This window comes from Carlito syrichta, unplaced genomic scaffold (assembly GCF_000164805.1).
Source record: "Carlito syrichta isolate Samal-C Ts95f unplaced genomic scaffold, Tarsius_syrichta-2.0.1 Scaffold288246, whole genome shotgun sequence".
NCBI classification, from domain to species: Eukaryota; Metazoa; Chordata; class Mammalia; order Primates; family Tarsiidae; genus Carlito; species Carlito syrichta.
In genome coordinates this window covers 23,473-35,208 of record NW_007232342.1, presented here as the reverse complement: position 1 = coordinate 35,208, position 11,736 = coordinate 23,473, and positions in this window count along the sequence as shown.

The following is an 11,736-nucleotide window of genomic DNA, read 5'->3' as shown; positions in this document are numbered from 1 at the left end:
GGTAACAGAGTGAGACTCACACATCAAAATAAAAAAAAATAAAGTATATACTATACTGATGGATAACAACATGTAATATAATAATATGTGTGAGATAGATTTATTTGAGAGTGGCAATATGACATTATATACATCCAAATGTGACTAAAGAACGGTCCTATCTGGTCAGCAGTTTTATTTCTCTTGGTATCTTTCCATCAGGAAGTTGAAAAAGTCATACATTTTCACCTGTCTTGCTTCCTTTCTAGCCTCTCGTTTCCCCCACTACTTCTGCTTCCCTTTTCACAATCACTTTTGCAGGTTTATTTACCAATACCAAGTAACTGGCAGCTACACAACTAAATGCAGCCCCTTTGTAGGTGATCAAACTGAGATAAGCCTGTTTGACTGTGTCCTCTTATGAAGGTTTAGCCACCAAGGCTTTGCAGAAGGTGAACAGGAGCACCAACTCTTATGAGAGGGTGAAGCTGTGGGCAAGAAGGCATATGTCTATGTCTGATGTGTGGGTCTCTGGGATACCACTACACCATTTCTCCTCGAATCCCAAGTCTTTAAAAGTTGCAGTGTTCTGAAGCTGACCTGCTGAAACTGAGTTTGCAGTGATGTCTGCCTGGAGTCTGCCAAAAAAAAAAATCAGTGAGGGTTCAGGTTGAACCAGACCTGTGGAGTAGCCAAAAGGATTAGAAATCTCAGCAACTTGGCAACTAACAGTCAAAGGGCCTCAGTTTCTCCAGCCTTGGCTCTATTTCTGTTTGCTTCTTAAATCCTTGGCAAAAAGAATTGACATCAGAATGAGTCCTCACAAGGTATCTGATCCCATGCCTAGCAAAGAGAATAAGCTCAACCAAGGTTAAGGGTGGGGTGAAGAGAAGAGACTGAAGACGTTAAGGCCTGCCAATCTGGCAGAATCACATTTCATGGGGCATGACTTTATGATAGCAAATTGCTTTGGAGTCTTAGCACATAAATAACTAAGGATGAGAATCTTCTGCAGTCAGCCTTTCTACAGAGTTTGCATAGGAGACAAGATTAATAAGTACTTTAAAAGTGTAGGGGGAGTTAAAAACTGCCTTGTGGGCTGCTTATTCACAGGACTGAACCAAAAGTCTTTGTGTCCCCGATAAACAAATAATGCTAGAGTTGAAGCGGGACTATAAGGTAAGCGACTGAAACATTTTCACCTTCAGATACATTTTTTTTTTTTTTTTTTAGGAAAATAGTCTTGGCATGGAGGCTAGCCTTTGGGATTTAGTACCTTTTTAAAAAATAAAATAAGCCAGGCTCGGTGGCTCAGCCTGTAATCCCGTGCCTTTGGGAGGCTGAGGTGAGGGGGTTGCCTGAGCCCGTGGGTTCGAGACCCGCCTGGGCAGGCGAGACCTCATCTCTACAGTAAAATCAAAAAATTAGCCGGGCGTGGTAGCACGCACCTGTAATTCTGGCTACTCGGAAGGCTGAGGTGGAAGGATCGCCGGAGCCCAGCAGGTCGAGGCTGCTGTGGCCGGGAGCGGCCACTGCACTCCAGTCTGGGTGACAGAGTGAGACACCAGCTCAAAAAAATAAAATAAAAAAATAAAATAAAATAAGGCCGGCTGCAGTGGCTCATGCCTATAATCCCAGCACTTTGGGAGAGGGCTGTCTGAGGCCATGGGTTCGAGACCAGCCTGGGCAACTTGGAGAGACCTCATCTCTACAATAAATCAAAAAATTAGCTGGGTGTGGTGGCACATGCCTGTAGTTCCAGCTACTTGGAAGGCTAAGGCGGAAGGATTACCCGAGCCCAGCAGGTCAAGGCTGCGATGGCTGTGAGTATGCCACTGCATTCCAGCCTGGGCAACAGAGTGAGACTCCAACTCAAAAAAAAAAAAAAGAAGTTAACTGGGTGTGGTGGCACGAGCCTGTATTTCTAACTAAACTTGGAAGGCTGAGACGGCAGGCAGGATCACCTGAGCCCAGCAAGTTGAGGCTGCAGTGGCTGTAAGCATGCTACTGCACTCCAGCCCCTGGGCAACAGTGAGAATCCAACTCAAAAATAAATAAATAAAAGTAAGATAAAATCTAAATGGTAACATCTTTATGTTGGCAAATTGACTCAAGAAGAAACCAAAGAGACGAAAAGGAATTCAAACTGCTCATACTCTTTAGCCCTCGGAAGCATGTATCAGCAGGTTTCTGGATAGGGTCTATTTTAGTTCAAAGTGTGATCACACTGTATAAAATATACATTCACTGAGAATGAGGCATAGCACAGATATCCTAGGGACCTGACATCAGGAATTAGGGCAGGTCAAAAAAAAAAAAAAGACAAAACTCTTGGGCAGAAAGGCACAATTTAAACCATCCTAGAGAGACTGATACTCTTCATGCCCTCAAATCTGCCTTAGCTATGAAGTGGAGGCCACAGTTCTTTCAATGCTACATTAGGAAACCATGAACTCTTGCTGGGCCCTATCCTAATGTGTCTCAGTGCCAAGAGATACCAAAATATGTCATCTTTGTTTATCCCTATGCACTTTTGCTAAAGTAATTCATCACTATCCTATCTCAATATAAGAGAATATCAGTAGATGTAGGAGGGGGGACAGGACCAAAGGGATGGAGAAAGTGGAGGGGAGAAAAAGGAGCCATTATTTTAAAGCATTTGTTATTATTACTATCTGACAAGGTCAATAGCTTTCTTTCATTTTAAGCCCCATCCCCTTTTATTTTTTCTAGAAATCAGAACGCTGGTTCTATCCAGATTGGGTTCAGACTTGAAATTTACAAGTTGCAAATCTGAAAGCAGACATATGTTTCATCCTCTTCCTAAACAAGGTATTAAAATGGTAAAATCTTGGCCGGGCACAGTGGCTCAGCCTGTAATCCCAGCACTTTGGGAGGCCAAAGTGAGAGGATTGCCTGAACCCGGGGGTTCGAGACCAACCTGGGCAACTTGGTGAGACCTATTCTCTACAATGTCACAAAAACCAGCCAGGCGTGGTGGCATGCATCTCTACTTCCAGCTACTTGGAAGGCTGAGGCATAAGCCCAGCAGGTTGAGGCTGTGGTGGCTGTGAGCATGCCACTGCACTCCAGCCTGGGTGACAAGAGTGAGACTCCAACACACACACACACACACACACACACACACACACACACACACACACAAAATAAAATGGCAAAATCTTTAAGACCTTTGTTTTCCATAACTTTTCTCCCCTTTCATGGTAAAGCAGCTCAGTGATGCCATGTTTCTAACACTAGGATTCATTACTTACATTTTAAAGACAGTCAAAGTAAGTTGAAAATTGGTTCCTATTGCTATGTTATTTATAATTGTTATGGTGACTTCAAATAAAAGGAGTCAGAAATGATGTAGGACAGAGATAGGTGCAGTATTTTGCCCAAGGTTAACTGTAAAGCAATGGCTAAAACCATGATGAGAAGAATTTCTGACTTCTAGTCTTACCTTTCCAAATATCCTTGCTGTCCTAGGTAGCTGTCAGAGGGTGAGTGTTGAAATATGAGGGCGCTCCCACATGCCCTAGATTTTACAGGACACTCCTGATTGCAAATATTCTCTGTTTTCATTACAAGCCATTTAAATGTCCTGGAAATTCCATTACTCTGGCATTTTAGTTTTAAAAACATGAAAGAAGAATTGTATGTTTGAGAGTCAAGGCAAAAAGGGCACACGATAGCCAATGTCAAGGCTGGGCAACAGGAAGGAGACAGAAGGATCTGATTGCTAGAATCACCAGGCAGCTCAAATGAGGGTAACAGGATCCCGTGCTGCAGAGCATCAGCTGATGCTGAAAAGAATTCTCTCTCCAAGAGTGTTTAAACCAGACTCAGAAACGTTGCTGTTTTCAACCCGGCCCTAGAGTATAGTACTCCAGTCTCCAGTAGGTAGTCTTCCACCCCAGGGATCTGACATAATATGACAAAGTCCTATGAAGTCAAACAGTGGAGTAATCCTTTTTTTTTTGTTGGAGTCTCACTCTGTTGCCCAGGCTGAAGTACAGTGGCACACTCACAGCCACCCCAGCGTCACACTCACGGCAACCCCAGCATCAACCTGCTGAGCTCAGGTGATCCTTCTGCCTCAGCCATCCAAGTAGCTGAAACTACAGGCTCCTGCTACCACATCTGGCTAATTTTTTGATTTATTGAAGAGATGAGGTCTCACCAAGTTGCCCAGGCTGGTCTCAACCCATGGGCTCAGGCAATCCCCTCCCCTTGGCCTCTCAAAGTGCTGGGATTACAGGCTTGAGCCACCGTGCCCAGCCCTGAGGTAATCCTTTAGCAAAAGGGGTGGGTGATAACTTCATAAGAAAAAAAATATTTTCATTCAGCCTTTTTTTTTTTGAATCAGAGTGTCCCTCTGTCATCCAGACTGGAGTGCAATGGCATCATCATGGCTCACCGCAGCCTTAAAGTCCTGGGCTCAAGCAATTCTTCTACCTCACCCTCCCAGTAGCCGGTACTATAGGCCTGTGTTACCATGCTCAGCTTATTTTTTATTGTTGTAGACAAGACTGGTTGCCTAGGTTAGTCTCAAACTCCTAGGCTCAAGCAGTCCTCCTGCCTTAGCCTCCCAAAATGCTGGAATTATAGGCATGAGCCACCAAACTCAGCCCATTCAGCACTTTTTGTTGTTGTTTTGTTTTGTTTTGGTTTGGTTTTTTGAGTTGGAATCTCACTCTGTCGCCCAGACTGGAGTGCAGTGGCCACTCCCGGCCACTGCAGCCTCGCCTGCTGGGCTCGGGCCATCCTTCCGCCTCAGCCTTTCGAGTAGCCGGAATTACAGGTGCGCGCTACCACGCCTGGCTAATTTTTTGATTTTACTGTAGAGATGAGGTCTCGCCTGCCCAGGCGGGTCTCAAACCCACGGGCTTAGGCAATCCCCTCACCTCAGCCTCCCAAAGGCGCGGGATTACAGGCTGAGCCACCGAGCCCGGCTCCATTCAGCATTTTTGAAGTCCTCAGACTGCTTTACAAAACCAAATCTGTTCACTCCTCACTAGGAAGAGCAAACCTAACAAGAGAAACAAGTTCTCTGCATTCATAAATCAGTATGGATAATCCTAGGCTTGGCCTCAAACAAACAAATCCTAACCCTAGAGGTTCAAATGAAGTATACTCCTTATTTAGTACAATTAATCCATTACCACTCTGAATAATTGGAAATACGTTTAAATGCTTTTCACTTCAGGTGGGTGGGTGGGATTGGCAGTACTGGGAAACTACGGGGGAGGGGGGCACACCTCATTAACACGGGTAACTGCATAATGAACATTTATATGCCTAACCCTGAATTGTACCCATATATTTAATAAGAAAAAAAGGAAAACAATGCTTTTCACAGTGTAAAAGACAGAATAGAAATCCATGGAGCAGCTAGCATGGTGGCTTATGCCTGTAATTCCAGCATTTTGGGAGGCCAAGGTGAGAGGATTGTCTGAGATCAGGGGTTCGAGAACAGCCTGAGCAACTTGGTGAGACCTTATCTCTACAAAAAAATCAAAAATTAGCCAGGCGTGGTGGCTCATGCTTGTAGTTCCAGCTACTTGGAAGGCTGAGGAAGAAGGATCATCTCAGCCCAGCAGGTTGTGGCTGAGGTTGCAATGAGCATGCCACTACACTCCAGCCTGGGTACCAGAGTGAGACTCTAACTCAATAAAATAAAATAATAAAATAAATGCTTTTCACAGTGTGAGAGACAGAATAGAAATCCATGGAGCAGCCAGGCATGGTGGCTCACGGCTGTAATCCCAGCACATAGAGAGGCCGATGTGAGAGGATTGCCTGAGCCCATGGGTTTAAGATCAGCCCAGGCAACTTGGCAAGAATTTTTCTCTACAATAAATCAAAAAATTAGCCAGGCATGGTGGTGTGTGCCTGTGGTTCCAGCTACTTGGAAGGCTTAGGTGGAAGGATCATCTGAACCCAGCAGGTCGAGGCTGTGGTGGTTGTGAGCATGCCACTACATTCCAGCCTGGGCGATGGAGTGAGACTCCAACTCAAAAAAAAAAAAAAATGTAATAGCTATAGTACTGAATGCTAGAAATTGTTCATTGTTTATCTGGAATTCAAATGTAAATTGGGCATCCTGTATTTTTATTTGGTAAGTTGGTAACCTACCAGTACTCTGCTTTCAGATTTTTTTTTTGAGTCAGAGTCTCACTCTGTCACCCAGTCTACAGTTCAGTGGCACTATCACAGCTACTGCAGCCTCGACCTGCTGAGCACAGGCAATCCTTCTGCTTCAGCCTCCCAAGTAGCTGGGACTACAGGTATATACCACCACACCTGGCTAATTTTTTAATTTGTAATTGTAGATACGAGGGCTCACTATGTTGCCCAGGCAGGTCTTAAACTCCTGGGCTCAGGCAATCCTCTCCACCTCAGCCTTCCAAAGTGCTGGGATTACAGGTGTAAGCCACCATACCTAGCCCTGCATTCAGATTTTGAATATGGTAACCAATGCTTTTGAGTTGGCTGATTTCATAAAAAGGAATTTTGAAATAGCTTTGTGTGTTTGCAAAAATATTTTTCTAAAGTTGATTGACGTCTGTCATGTTTAATTGTTTAGGCTATGAAAACCCTACAAGGATTCTCAAGTTTTTTTCTGATTTTCTTACACCCTAGGGTATTCACCTTAGTGGAAAACAGCATAGGTTAATATCAACTGGCTCCAGAAAAATCAGTTTGTCTCTTCTAACATTTCAAATACTTTAAATACTATTTTGAGGATTCAATACTCATGTTCAGAATATGGTGGCGATTGTGCCATATTTTATAAGAGAAATTACTTTGAGAGTGATGCTGGCAAGATTATGTCAGGTAGCAGCCAAGGGCTGACATACCACACTGGAAAACCAATGCTGGTTTTTATTTCTTCCTCTTACCACTGTTACTATATTAATGTACTTTTAGCATTTCCACTCACCTGAAAATGATGCAGGCAGACATTATAGACCTGATTCTGCCACTGCTATAAATATCAAATCTTAAACATCTTAATGTGGGAAAAAATAAACCACTGTGGAAAATGCGTACTCATAGGATTTTAATCAAATAGTATCCCAACAGTCTCACATTTTGCCATAACGCAGAGGAAGGAAGTGTTTCGCCTAATTATTAATAATTTGGTTCTTTAGACAAGTCATCTCTTTTTTTTCTTTTTTTTTTTAGAGGGAGGTTCACTGTGCTGCCCAGGTTGGCCTCCAACTCCTGGGCTTAAGTGAGCCTCCTGTCTCAGCCTTCCAAGTAGCTAGATTATAGGCTTAAGCCAACACACCTGGCCTTCATTTGTTTATTAAACATGTATCGAGTGTCTAGCGTGTGTCACTCAGTGGATAGTAAGAAGCAGAGCCAATGCCAGAACCCAGTTATCCTGACTCAGAACAGGCAGTCTTTCGTAATCAAGACTTGGTCTCCTATGAGCTTTTCTGGAAACCCCAGCCCACTCAAAAACAGATGACTTTTCATCACCTGTTTTGTTTAAATATTAAGAACTATTAAAAGAAATTATTTCCCCCTGATGGTCATCAGAATCTTTGGCTTTCCAACAGTGCCATTCAAGTCCATTATCTGTCTCTAGAATCTCCCAGTGTCTTAGTTTCTTTACCTGTACAATTAGGTATTGGATTAGATAATCTATGAAGTTTTTTCTAGCTCTTAAATTATATTATTCTACTAATTTTCTGTGGAAACATTTGGCTAATGAGGGCTGCATTCAACAATTTGAGAAGTTTAGAAAATTCCCCTTAAGACTGCTTTTTCTTTTCTGATCTATTTTCCTATTCTTCTTAGTGTCCTTTCCTTTTGACACATTGCATTGTTTTCCTGAGGACTGATCTCTCTCTGTCTCTCTGTCTCTGTCTCTGTTTCTGTCTCACTTCATCGCCCTCCCCCCATGTGTGTGCATATTTGTTCTCTGGATTTGTACATTTCCCTTCCTACTTTTGTTATTGTTTGTGTGTTTGTTGAGTTGAAGTCTCACTGTTGCCCAGGCTGAAGTGCAGTGGCATGCTCACAGCCACCACAGCCTCGACCTGCTGGGCTCAGGCAATCCTTCCACCTCAGCCTTCCAAGTAGCTGGAGCACAGGTGCACATGACCACACCCGGCTAATTTTTTAATTTATTGCAGAGATGATGTCTCACTAAGTTGCCCAGGCTGGTCTTGAATCTGTGGGTTCAGACAATTCTCTCTCTTCAGCCTCCCAAAGTGCTGGGGTTATAGCATGAGCCACCGCACCTGACCCCTACTTTAGTTTTCATGGCTGTCACATTGTGTCTCATCTTTTTTCCTCTCTTTCTCTAGATTCTTCAGTGTTTTCGTTGCATCTATTTTTTATGTTCATCTCTAGATAGAACATCTCTAGATAGAAGCTACAAGATCTCCATAAAGCCTGGAAACATAAATAATAGTTTATTTTTTGCAGATTGTACACCCTTGATTATTTCTTCTGAGGTATGCAGATTTATTCAGAGAAGATCAAAGATAAACTATGTGAAACAAGGCATCACATTCATTTGTCATACTTGATGGACATTCTGCATTAGCCCTGCATGCGCTGCAGGTTGGTCCAGCATTCCTGATGCATAGTAAGCTTTCCTAATGAGGGACAATATAATGACCATTCATGTAATATCATTGAATGTATCATGTATTGTCATAGCCATAAGTCTTTTACTGTGTATAGCCACTTATGTTGCCAGATTTCACAGTCAGCTGTAGTTCATCAATGGATTTCCTCCCCTTGCCTTTCCTTTTTCTTTATATTATCTATATTTTCTCTTTAGAACTGGCCCATGGGGCAACCCCCTTGGGTCCCCTCCCACTGAGGGAGCTTTTTGTCCTCTCAATAAATCCTACTTAAAAAAAAGAACTGGCCCATGGCCAGGCTCAGTGGCTCACACCTATAATCCCAGTACTTTGGAGGCAAAGATGAAAGGATTGCCTGAGCCCATGGGTTCAAGACCAGCCTTGAACAACATGGCAAGAACTCATCTCTACAGTAAACCAAAAAATTAGCTGGGCTTGGTGGCATACACCTGTAGTTCCAACTACTTGGAAGGCTGAGGTGGAAAGATTGCCTGAGTTCAGCAGATCGAGGCTTCAGTGGCTGTGTGAGACTCCCACTCAAGAAAAAAGGAAAAGAAAAAAACTGGCCCATGTTAGCGGGGCACAATGGTGCATGTCTGTAATTCCAGCAACTCAGGAGAATTGCTTGAGCTCAGGAGTTGGAGGCTGCATTGAGCTATGATCACACCACTGCATTTCAGCCTGGGCAACAAAGTGAGACCCTGTCTCAAAAAGAAAAAAAAGAGCCGAGCTCAGTGGCTCAGCCTGTAATCCTGTGCCTTTGGGAGGCTGAGATGAGTGGATTGCCTGAGCCCGCGAGTTCGAGACCCGCCTGGGCAGCTGCGGGGGCCTGCCCCGCAAGGGTCATGGGAAGTGTTGAAGGAGAGACGGATAGGCGACGGACGAAGATCATATACACGGACACCTGCCTCTTGAACAGATGACGATTTAATGTTTGTTAACATAGAGCTTTTATACCATTTGTGAAGGGGCAAGACAAAGAAAATTCTTTCACATACATATCTTTTAAATCTGTCTGGGGCTGGGAAAACACCTCTTATCAACAGGGTGTCTGAATGAAACGTAATTGTACACCTAACCCTTAACTGTACCCCACAAAACTATAATAAAAATACTGATTAATTATTAAAAAAAAAAAAAAAAAAAATTACCAGCTAGTGGTCTTAGAGCGAACAAACCAAGATTCCCATAGGCTTTAGTAGCAAACAAACCAAGATTCCCATAGGCTTTAGTAGCAAACAAACCAAGATTCCCATAGGCTTTTAGACAACGTCTTATTCATAAAGCCAATGTCCCAAATTACAGTTCTTGAAATGTTTCAAGAAAGTTTCTTTAAGTGTATATTTCTTTATGTGTCAGGAATTTTCTCATCTTAGACTCTTATATTCTTCAGAGTCCTGTGATCGCCTCCCTTGTCCAGATGTCCTCGTTACTTTTCTCTTATCTTGCAGTGCTTGTTTCTACAGAGAACTCAAAAGAAGCTTTTAGTAATGTTTCCCAGGTCCCTCAAGGTTGCTTTCTGTTTTAGCTGATCTGTCATAAAAGTGTCTGATTATTATATTATGAGTTTAGTAAAAACCTACTCTATAAATGTTAATTTAGAGTTTTAACTATAGAATTAAATAAAAACCTTAACATTAATCTTTATCCTACGTTAGTGAAAACACTGTTATAAATCACCTACATAACTCCTATATAAGTGTTAGCACTTATAATGAATTCATAATGAACTTACTATAAACTTGTGCTTCTAAAAATACTTATGTCTAAACACTAAACTGCATAATCCTAAATCAAATAGGAGTGGATATACTTATATCATTTATTACTTAAGCAATATCTAGTAACTTATAACCAAGTGAAAGAAAGCACTCTTGATGTGCTTCAGAGTTTAACCCTTGCATATGTTAGAAAAGGCCAAGTGGCATAGTGGGAAAATGGAAAAATAAACCATGACATTTCCAGATTATCTGTGATTCTTCACATAAACATGCCATCTTCTTCTTACACGACTGCACAGAATTTCTTCAGCTGTATCAACAGCAAAGACGGAAGACAGAAGGGCCTCAGCTGCCCGGACTCACTTTGCGGCTGGGGGTCCTCAGCACACCTGGACTTTGTCATCAGGCGGGCCTCCAAGGCTGGCTCCCAACAGGCAGCGAGACCTCATCTCTACAATAAAATCAAAAAATCATCCAAGAATGGTAGCGCATGCCTGTAATTCCAGCTATTGGAAGGCTGAGGCGGAGGGATGGCTGGAGCCCAGCAGGTCGAGGCTGCGGTGGCCGGGAGTGGCCACTGCACTCCAGTCTGGGCAACAGAGTGAGACTCCAACTCAAAAAAAAAGAAAAAAAGAACTGATCCATGTTTTAATGACTTAGTGGAGTTTATTGAGAACCAGAAGTTGTGGAACAGTTAAGTTCTATTTTGGCTTGTCTACATTTCTGTCAACGACCAACATTTCTGTCCCAATTAAGAGGAGGAAGTTACTCAAGAGAGGCCCCTTGGCAGCTAGCCTCGATGGCTCAGCCTGTAATCCCGCGCCTTTGGGAAGCTGAGGTAAGTGGATTGCCTGAGCCCACGGGTTCGAGACCCGCCTGGGCAGGCGAGACCTCATCTCTACAATAAATCAAAAAATCAGCCAGGCGTGGTAGCGCATGCCTGTAATTCTGGCTACTTGGAAGGGTGAAGCGGAAGGATCGCCGGAGCCCAGCAGGTCGAGGCTGCGGTGGCCGGGAGCGGCCACTGCACTCCAGTCTGGACGACCGAGTGAGACTCCCACTCAAAAGAAAAAAAGAGAGGCCCCTTGGCAACACCCACCATTCATTTTCAAATGGCTATTAGCTATTGCTTTTTTACACTTCTGATACAGTCTGTGAAATTATTTAAAACAAAACAAATCTCTACAGAATACTATTTCCTAAGGACTTTATGTGTTTATTATTCCTTTCTCACAGTATCATTGAAAGACAAGAATTTCTTATTCCCACAGCACAAATGAGATACTGGACAGAGAGACTGTGATTTTCTAAAACTCACAGTAAGTCAGAGCAGATCTAAGATGAAAAAATGGGTCTCTCTGATTGGGCTGCTTGTCCAATGCTTTTGATCTTGCAAGAAGTTTTCTGGTTAATGTGGAGGATAC